This window comes from Pyxicephalus adspersus, chromosome W (assembly GCF_032062135.1).
Source record: "Pyxicephalus adspersus chromosome W, UCB_Pads_2.0, whole genome shotgun sequence".
Lineage (NCBI taxonomy): Eukaryota > Metazoa > Chordata > Amphibia > Anura > Pyxicephalidae > Pyxicephalus > Pyxicephalus adspersus.
Window position 1 is genome coordinate 1,160,711 of NC_092870.1, and position 10,596 is coordinate 1,171,306.

Below are 10,596 nucleotides of genomic sequence, written 5' to 3' on the forward strand. Positions count from 1 at the left end.
ATAGGTATAGATTTGTGACAGGTAGGTATATATTTAGGGGCCCCATCCCAATGCTCCTTGCTATGTTAGTGGCCCTGGGGTCCCCAATTGGCATTTTTAATTTAGGACTTCTAGTTGCACTTTCCTTTGAAACAGCAACCCAAAGTTCAATTTTCATAACTTTACATTTTTTACCCCATATCTTGAAATTCTTTAAAGCTGGGGGGCTGAAATTGTAGTAACTAGTATCTCAGGGTTACCTGTGCACCCTGAAAATTCATTGCGATATACAGTTAAGAAGATATGGAGGTTTGTACACAGAGCTGTGAGGATGCAGAATGACATGCAGACTTCACACACAGCTCTAGCAGGCATCTTTTTTTTTTTTTTCTCAACTGTGTGTGCTCTTATCGCAGTAGCAATCCTCTGAACGGATGGCACAGAGCAGCCTCACTGAGATCTGTGTGGAGGATGAGAGCTGCCAAGGAGAGGTGGGCAGGGTAAGCACAGCAGCCGGGTGGAGCAACTGGCTAAAACCCTCTGGGGAAAACTATCCCCATCCTGTAGCTTACTGCAGGCAACCTGTAGTGGGTGGAACTGTTGTGTCCCTCTGCACAGGCTATTTGCAACTGGTAGTGGTAATGTCCCCACTACTTATGCAAAGTAATATTTGGGTTTAAAAAAAGCATTTGGTGCACAAAAAGTGGGTGTATATTTTTGGGGCTATTTTGAAATCTATTTAGATAAAAGTCTGTACCCAGAGTTCAGCTTTACAGCGCTATGTGTAGCTTGTACTTGTGATCCAAGGGGACAACACAAGGAATAAGTTAAGGTTTAGCATGGGATTCCTAAATGCCAGCACTGCTACCTTATTATATTTTAGACCAGTTTATGAGCACCCTATTTCTGTCTCTACATTCTAACTATAATTGTGCAGAATGCAGGTTTTGACACCCAATGAGCATTTGGAAAACAATCGGAAAATGAGAACTGTTCTGACTTATTTTTAATGACAATACTACTAGGTGACCATCAAGTATGTTTTAGAACAACATGACCTGCATACATATTTTAGGCTATGTGAGAATTGGGGAACTGTTCCCCACAGAGTACAGGTGATATAATACACATAGGTAATATTTATGCATAACTTAACATGATCACTGATTAGAAGATCACATCTAAACTTTACTATAAATTTTTACTTTACTATTAAGAACATTTAAAAAAGACAATTTTTAATTATAATTGTGAGGTCAACCTTGGGTTACACATAGTGTTCTCCCCAGAAATTTTTTTTTAGTTGGGTGGTAAAGTTGGCAGGGCAAGACAAGGCAAATTTATTGCTCCTTGTTTATGCCATAGGTATCCAGTAACCCCTAATATTGTGTTGATGTTCTACCTACCCCCCTATACTTTTAATGTATTATTCCCGAACTGTTCAGTGCGGTGTGTTTTGATCCAACTTCCTAGTGTCCAATGTTTTTTCTTGTCATAGTGTAAAAGTCTGATGTGGCTTAGTTCACAAGAGCAGTAAATAAAAATATCCATTTACCGCGCATACTGCACATGCATGACATTGAGCACTATGATCCCGTATCAACTGTCCCTCTTTCTCTGATGACTTTGTTTACAGCGCTTGAAGAGTGTAACACACAACTCAATGTGTGGTTAGATCACTCTCAAAGCTTTATTGTTTGCACGCAGTTTATATAACAGTTAAAAGGCATGATCACATGACTATAGACAATTAGCAGACATGACATATGTCCTTGTGGTTCTCTTAAGCTACGTACACACTTCCAATTATTATCGTTGGAAAACGAACGACGAACGATCCTGCACGATATATACGAACGATCGTATAGCACGTTGGTTACTTTTTTACGAACGATTTTTTTGCCCAATCGATCGTTCGTCGTTCGATTGGAACGATAAAAATTGGAAGTGTGTACGCACCTTTAGAACAAGATATTTTTATCAAAGTAGCAGATAAATGGACATAGGGAGGAAAGGGAGAGTTTCAAGGCAAATAGGGGGGAAGCGGATGTTAATTTACTGATAAGAGTAAAACTAGTTTTAACATAATTCAATCATCATAACAAAAGCACAAAAATAATTAACGTCAAAGACTCAGCAAAATACCTCAGCTCCTTACAAACCCCCAGATCCTTTTCCATTTCTGACTCCCACAAATGTATTCCCCCTAGACAGTAGGAAGCATGCATGTTTTTAGCCCCAAAGTGCATAAATTTACAATTATCTATATTAAAGGCCCATTCAAATAATTCTGTGTGTGTGTCTCTGTGTGTGTGTCTCTGTGTGTGTGTCTCTGTGTGTGTGTCTCTGTGTGTGTGTCTCTGTGTGTGTGTCTCTGTGTGTGTGTCTCTCTCTCTCTCTCTGTGGCTGGCAGTGAGGAGGCGCGTGTACGAGCACGCTCGAGTCCGGACCGCGGTATACCGCGATCGCTGGCCGCGCGTACTTTCGCGCTTCCAGCGATCGCGGATTTCATTGATGAATCAGGGGCATTGTCTACACAGGAGTATTTGATTGGCATCTTACCTTGTAAACCCAGCCTTTGGACATTAATCAGGTAAACAAGATTGTTATGTTTGGCACATTATTTGTTTTTTATGGTATGGGATCCTTTTTTCACCCAGGTTTAATTGATTGGCATTTACCCTTGCAAATCCAACATGTACACAAAATTAGGTCATTGTAATTTGGGTGTGTTATTAACAATAAGGTGGTGGTTTTTACATATTTTGTTTTGAGTATCATTTGGGCAGAAAGGATTTATTGATTTGTTATGGAGGTGGATATTACAAAAAGATTGTAATTAGAGTGGATTTAGTGAAAATGTGGTTGAATAGATAACAGCTAATATAAACTAACTTGGAAACATAAAAACGAAGTTGATTAGGAACATAGTTGTCCAGCACATGATGAGAGAGGTTGTTCATGGGCTTTTGTAAATATACAGTAGACACCAAGTACATGTTTCGTTTAATAGATATGTTGAATCATCTTACATTTCTAGTATTTTTTTGGAAAAAGCTTTTGTTTGATGTTGGTGCCTGCTTCCTTTTGTGTCCCTCTACTCAGCCTCTCTATTTAACCTCCTGCCCTACTACGAGGGGAGACTTTTCATATTTGTGGATGCAATTAATTTTTTTCCATATTTTGACATTTTTGTATCTTTGTAATTAAATATTACTATGTGTAAAATAATGTATTTTTGTAATAATATTTTTAATTGTAGAATTAATTCCTCCTGAAGAAGTGGACCAGATCCATGAAACGCGTTGAGGATGTTTCATGCATGTGTGATTTGCATGGCTTTTTTTGTACTGACTTGTTTTTAATGGTATATTAAAGAAAAATTTAAAAAAAGTTATTGATATGATGTACAGTTATCTTATCTTTATTGAAATGTACTCAGATATGCAAACTGATTGCCTTTAAAGTCCCTTAGTTCCCCTTTTTCTCCAAAATTTGCTTAAACTGCGGGATGTGACAAAGTTAAATTATTCAAAATTTATTGTGGGATATCCTGCGCTTGTTTTTTACGTTAGGATTAGAGATGAGCGAATTTCTCAAAAATTTGATTCGGCCTGTTCGCCGAATTTTCCGAAAAGATTTGCTTCGATCCGAGTTTATTTGCGGCGAATCGTGTTAAAAAACGTCTATTTCTGGCCTGCAGAGAGCCTTGATAGTGGTGTAGAACACTGTGCCTTGCAGTAACACGCGTAGGGAGTCTGCTGTGGTAGTGAAAAAACGCTGTGAGTCAGTATGACATGCAGATGACAGCTGTCGCTATTAGAATCACTGCACACTTCACTTATTTGGGCAGTCACGGGGCCAAAACTGACCAAATATCTCAAGTATGAACTCAGCCTTACAGGTCCATGTTAGCGTCCAGAAGAAGCGCCACTCCTTTTAAACCCTTGTCAGCTGATTCCACAAAGATGCCTACAGAACCTGTTCTATTAACCGCTTATACAAGTAGAGCCCCACCAACAGAGTGGAGAGGGTGTCAGCACTAGGTTTGTGTTGACGTCACTGATTATTTTGCCCTTCCTCTGATCCATCAGAACAATAACCCACAAAAAAAAAGGGCTATAGGCCTCCAGTTCCTAATATCAGTTGGTTCTTTGCCCTTTGACAGTAGGACTAAGGATGACAATCTCATGGACCGGGGCATCAGATGCTTTCCTAGACAGCTCTTATAAACCGCCACAAGAATAGGAGCCAGAATATCTCTAAATTTTTTATAAAATTCAGCAGTTATGCCATCAGGACCCGGTGCCTTTCTCTGGGACAACTTGTCTATGGCCTCTTTGACCTCCGCTACCGTTATGTCTGCTGTGTGGGGGGAAAAGTCTTAAATTATTTGTGTCAGGACCTGGAGTTGTTGCCAAGAACTTGGTCATCCTTTCATTATCTAAATCCTTTTTCATGAATAAGACAGCATAATATGTTTTTACAACTTCTAGGATTCCTGTAAAACCCCATGGGAATCCATGAGACCAGTTATCAGTTTCTTCTCCACTCTATCTCTGCAATTCTCAAAGGGAACTGGTGTTCCCGGGGTCCTGTAATCGCTTTCAAACTTTAAGGAGTTGTATCTGCTGTACTGATATTGCTTGATTTCAGATTTTAGCTGGGTTATCTTTTCCCCTGCCACCACCCTATCTTAGTAAAGGGATTCCAACTCTTTCCGTAATCCCAGGTAGTGCCTGTATTTACTTTTTCCCCTATTGGCTGATAATTTCTTTATTAGAGAAGTGATGTCCTCCTTGACATCTTCCCACCAATCTGCATTACGTTCATAGTCCTGCCTATCCATCTGTCTCTGCAGGAGACTTTCTACTTCTTCCTGTACAAGCTGCTCCTCTAAAAAACTGGAGTTCAGTCTCCAGAGTCCCCTACCCATGTCCGGGCGCTTACCAACCCCCAAACAAAAATAAAGGGAAACATGATCAGAATAAGGCACTAATTTCTCATTCCTATCTGTGACAGTTTCTGTACAACTCACCAGGGCTAGGTCAATTCTACTCCTCCATTCACCTTCTGTATTCCTGAACTGAGCCCAGAATTTATCCAGATTTGACATTAGCTTAAAGCTGACATCATAACCCTGATTATCTGGGAGGTTAATGATGGCCAGAATATCAGCTGGTACAAAGCCCATCTGGTGACACAACAATTCCCGCACCACATAACGCCTTATTGGGTAATTCATCCCTGGGACCTTTATTCCTAAATCTCACCACATTTCTCCTCTTAAACGCTTGCCCCAGGTAGACAGTGCTAGCATACACTGAAGGAGCCCTGCGGCTCCAAGCGTTCTGAAGAGGTACCGGCCCAGAACCACTAATGGACCCATTAGATGTTTGTGGCTGAGTTACTAGAGGGAGGAAATCATTTGTCATATCCGGCACCATCTCCTCATTGCCATGATTATCTGAGCTAGTACATTCAGATTCTTGCGAAATGCCTTGCACCTTCCCATCAAACAAATTACCCCCAGCATTACCTCCCCCAGCATTATCAGTAATGGGAGACTCCTGACTCCCCCCACCATGGATCTCTACATTCTCAAGTGAGTTCATTATCTGTACTGCACTGCTGTCCATTGCTCCGTGCTGAGCAGAATTGCCCCTTAATACCTCTGCAGATGTACCTGGTGCAAAATGAAAGTTCTCACTGCTGCCCCCTGCTGGCTGTGGTGATAGTGCAGAGTCTCTCTTCTGCTGCTGAAACTCCCTGGTTACATTGCTATCCTCAGACAGGTCTTTTCGCTGGTAAGAAAATATTGGCTGCTGCAACACAGATTTTCTTACCGATGGCATACTGGTGGGTTCCTCAGTCCCTTGGAAACGATCTTTATTCTTATAAGTCTCTCCTATGGGTCCCAGTTGTTCCTGGACCGAGTCGATCTTCCCAACCACGGAAGCGAGTTCCATAGCCAGTGATTTCAGTTTGCTGTCATACAGAACCTCCTTGGAGGGATTTGCAGCCTTTAATTTATAAATTCCCTCTATCTCGCTCTGGATTGTCCTCTTTGCTTTACTCAGGCTTTCCATTTCTTTTACAAGTGCTGGAATGTTCTTTGCTAGGCTCAGCCCAGGCTGGCAGGCTGTTACTTTCTGCTCAGTCACCTCTGCCGGGTGTTTAAACATTGCTGGGTCCTCAGATAGACTGGAAGCCATGTCATGCGCTGCCCCCTTCCCACTCACAGGTGATGGACGAATCTGCGGTGATTTGTAGGTCGCTGACCCCATCTCAGACTGGAGCTTTGCACTGCTGGTTGTAATTGCAGAAATCTGGGAGGATTTCTGAACTGATGGAGCCCCTGAAGCCGCATTTGTTGGCTTTTTAGTACTTTCAGCACTGTTTTTACTTTGCTGGACCCTCAGGCGGGCTGAGCGCACCTGGCCGGTGGGAATCAAAACATGTTGCTGCAAATTCTCCTTTATTGTCTATTGTTCCAAGGAAATCTTCCTTGGCGTCTGCGAAATGGCTGCACTGTGCTGGGCCGGTGCTGCCCCGCCATCACCTCTCTGTTGGCATCTGATGTGTGACAGCATCAGAGTAGTAGCTGAGGCAGGTAGCCAGAAGAAACCAGTCTCTTTTGTCAAGGTTTGGGTCAGGCGGCATGGATCATCTAATCAGCTGCATCAGGCATTGGTGGGTGGAAATCCTGGCTGATCCACGCCTGAATTATCTTGACAAAGGTCAGTCTCTCCACATTTTGGGCAGCGGCCAACTGACTACATAGGATGTCTCTGTAGTAGTTCAGTTTGTCCTCCCTCTCAGCGGGTGTAAAAAAGGCCCCCATTTTGAACCATAGCGAGGGTCCAACAAGGTTGAAAGCCGAATGGTGACAATTCAGCTGTCACTGCGCAAGCAAGTGAGCATGCAGCGGACTATTTCTACAAGCGACTCGGAGGGACTCTCTGCTTCCATCTCCACTGCATACTGCCACGGTGTGTCTGGGTCCTCTGCCTCGTCCTCCTCATCTCCATCTTGCTCCTCTGGCTGCTCCTGCTCCTCCTCTCCTGTCACCTGAGTAGAAAAACCACCCATTTCGCTATACATTGGCTTTGATCCAATGTCCTCTTCCTCCTCCTCCAGTTTAGCCCCCACAGGGCTCATGTGGCCGTGAGATCTAGGCGTCACGTCTCCAGTCCCCTGACCAGCCAGATTTACCAGCATCTGTTCCAGGACATGAAGTAGAGGAATGACGTTGTTCATCCCGTAGTCCTGGCGACTGACAAATAACGTGGCCTCCTCAAAGGGCCTGAGAAAACGTCAGGCGTCACGCATGAGCTGCCACTGGCTGACATCAAAGTTACACATGGGAGTACTCCTATCCACTTGGATCATCAAGAATTCGTTGATAGCCTTTCTCTGTTCGTATAGTCGGTCCAACATATGGAGGGTGGAATTCCAACGGGTGGAAACGTCACATATCAGCCCATGATGGGGGATGCCGTTCTGCCGCTGCAGCTCAAGGAGGGTGTGCTTTGCGGTGTACGAGTGGCTCCAAAGTGACAAGTGCATGCAAAGTTTCCTGGCCATTTTTATGTCTTGCAGATGGGTGGAAGACTTCAGGAACCGCTTGACAACCAGATTGAACACGTGTGCCATGCAGGGTGCATGGCTCAGACTTCTTTGATGCATGCGCAGACACAATGTTCTTCCCGTTGTCGGTCACCATGGTTCCGATTTTCACTTGTCGCGGAGAAAGCCATGATTCGATCTCTTGATGAATCACACGGAGCAGTTCCCCCCGTGTGACTCCGTTCCCTCAGGCAAACCAGGTGCAGAACAGCGTGACACCGCTGTGCCCTGTAAATGTGGTATGCTGGAGGGGCACTGTGAATTGTCCCTGCAGTGGAGGCTGAGGACACGGTGGAGGATGAGGAGGCAGAGGGGGACATTGTCGCAGGACCAGCAGCGTGAGAACGTGGAGGCGGAAGCGCTGTCACCTGGCCAAGTTGCTGGTGTGGCTGTGCAGGAATCACATTCACCCAGTGGGCCGTAAAGGACATGTATGGTCCCTGACCGTAGTTACAGCTCCACACGTCAACGCTGCCGTGCACTTTGGCAGACACCGACAGGCTCAAGGACTGGCCCACCTTCTGTTCTACATATTTGTGCAGGGCTGGTACTGCCTTTTTTGCAAATAAATGACGGCTTGGGACTCTCCACCTCGGCTCAGGACAAGCCATCATTTAAAGCAAATTAAAACACACCTAAAAGTGACGAATATATTTTTATTTTTGTACTCAAATACGTCACTAAATGCTTTCACCACATATAACTGCAGAAGTGAACTGAGAATATATTTGTATTTTTGTACTGAAATACGTCACTATATATATATATCACGTGTAGGCAACCAGCAGGAAGGTATTGAGGAGCAGATAGATTTGCACAGGATTCCTATCCTGTGTAAAGGAGCAGGTGTAAGACTCACACCTGGGAGATAATTGGATTAGGAAGCACTGAGGGTGGAGATATAATTACAGAGCCAGGAGCTCAGTCAGAGGATGTGATGTGCTGAAGACACAGGCGGGCGGCCTGTGGGATGTGATGTGCTGAAGACACAGGCAGGCGGCCTGTGGGATGTGATGTGCTGGAGACAGGCAGGTGGCCTGTGTAAGTGGCTGTGCTGGAGCCACAGACAGATCTGGAGACACAGGCAGGTGGCCTGTGTGAGTGACTGTGCTGGAGACACAGACAGATCTGGAGACACAGGCAGGTGGCCTGTGTGAGTGACTGTGCTGGAGACACAGACAGATATTGAGACACAGGCAGGTGGCCTATGTGAGTGACTGTGCTGGAGCCACAGATAGATCTGGAGACACAGGCAGGTGGCCTATGTGTAAGTGGCTGTGCTGGAGCCACAGACAGATCTGGAGACACAGGCAAATGGCCTATGTGAGTGACTGTGCTGGAGCCACGGACAGAGCTGGAGACACAGAAAGGTGTTCTGTGTGAGAAAGAGGAAAAGACCCTAATGGAGAGGGCTTGAGAGCATGCAGCTCCACAGTGTTCCACAGAAAGAGAGAGAGAGACAAGACTCTACAGAAAGAGGGAGAGTGACAAGACTCCACAAACAAGGTGACTCTAGTTGATTTTCTGCCTTTTTGTTGGAAATGGACTGTTAAAGCACCAAGGACAGCTGGAGATAAGTGTTTATGTTAATGATCTTTAAACGGCTGAAGTTAAGCCACCCTGTTGGGACAATTTTTGTTGTTGTTTTTTGCAATAAAACCCTGATTTGGCATCCAGTCCTGCTAGTTGCCTACCATTTGTTCAGCTAATTTCCACACACGTCAAATATGCACATGGGTGTATATTGTTCTGGATATATAAATTGATGGAATGACAGAGCTGTATGATAGCTATTTGGATCCCCAAATAATATTTCCCTGCACTTGTAAATCGCTTTTCTAGCACTGTCCCTAGCGCCTTCTGACGTCTCTTCCTGAACTAAGATGCTGTGAAATCATTCCTCTCTATCCTTTCCCTGCACTTGTAATTTTCTTTTCTAGCACTGTCCCTAGTGCGTTCTGACGTCTCCTCCTGAACTAAGATGCTGTGAAATCATTCCTCTCTATCCTTTCCCTGCACTTGTAACTTTCTTTTCTAGCACTGTCCCTAGCGCGTTCTGACGTCTCTCCCTGCACTAAGATGCTGTGAAATGATTTCTCCCTATCCTTTCCCTGCACTTATAAATCGTTTTTTCAGTTTTTTTTATCACAATAAGGTTTCTCCCAGCGCCTGCACATGTCTCCCTGCACTCAGAACCCTGTAAAATGTCTTAACCCAAGATGGCTGAGGCTATTTAAAGGGGTGTGACATCACAGGGCTGGCTGGATGCTGATTGGCTGCATGCTTGGCATTATGGGTCATCCCGCCTTCCCACAGTTCCTTGCCCCATGTCCTCACACGTGTAGCTGCCATTTTAGAAAAAATTTCAATTCGTTTCAACAAATCGCAAGGAAATTCGGATTCGTTGTGAATCAAATTTTTTCTGAAATTCGGATCGAATTCCACTTCCTCAGCTTTGATTCGCTCATCTCTAGTTAGGACCAATGGTATAGGGGATATGAAGGTTTGAACACACAGTTATTAGGCTGCAGAATATGACAAGCAGCCTTTACACACAGCTATCGGAGTGCTTTTGATGAAATCATTATACACGTCCACTTGTACGTGGCCATCTGGGTGGGTAAATTTCACAGGCAGCATTTTAGATAAAACCACTCATCTGTTTACAAGTGCTCTGCAGTGATGAGAGTGGGACACCAGCAGTCCCGCCCTAATCTGCTATCACGTGTTCACATGCATAATGCTCTTAAAGCATCACCACATTTTTAACATTATAGAACATATAGTAAGGCTCTCTGGTCTCAGTATGTGGACAAAGTAAGGGCTTGTCATTGCTGCTAAGTTATGTGAATATTGGACCATTGGGGCAGGCATTAGAAAGTTGGAACAAAGTATAGGGGGTAGGAAGAACACTGACACAATAATAGATACAGTGAGGGAAAGAAGTATTTTATTCCCCGCTAATTGTGTACGTTTGCCCTCTGACAA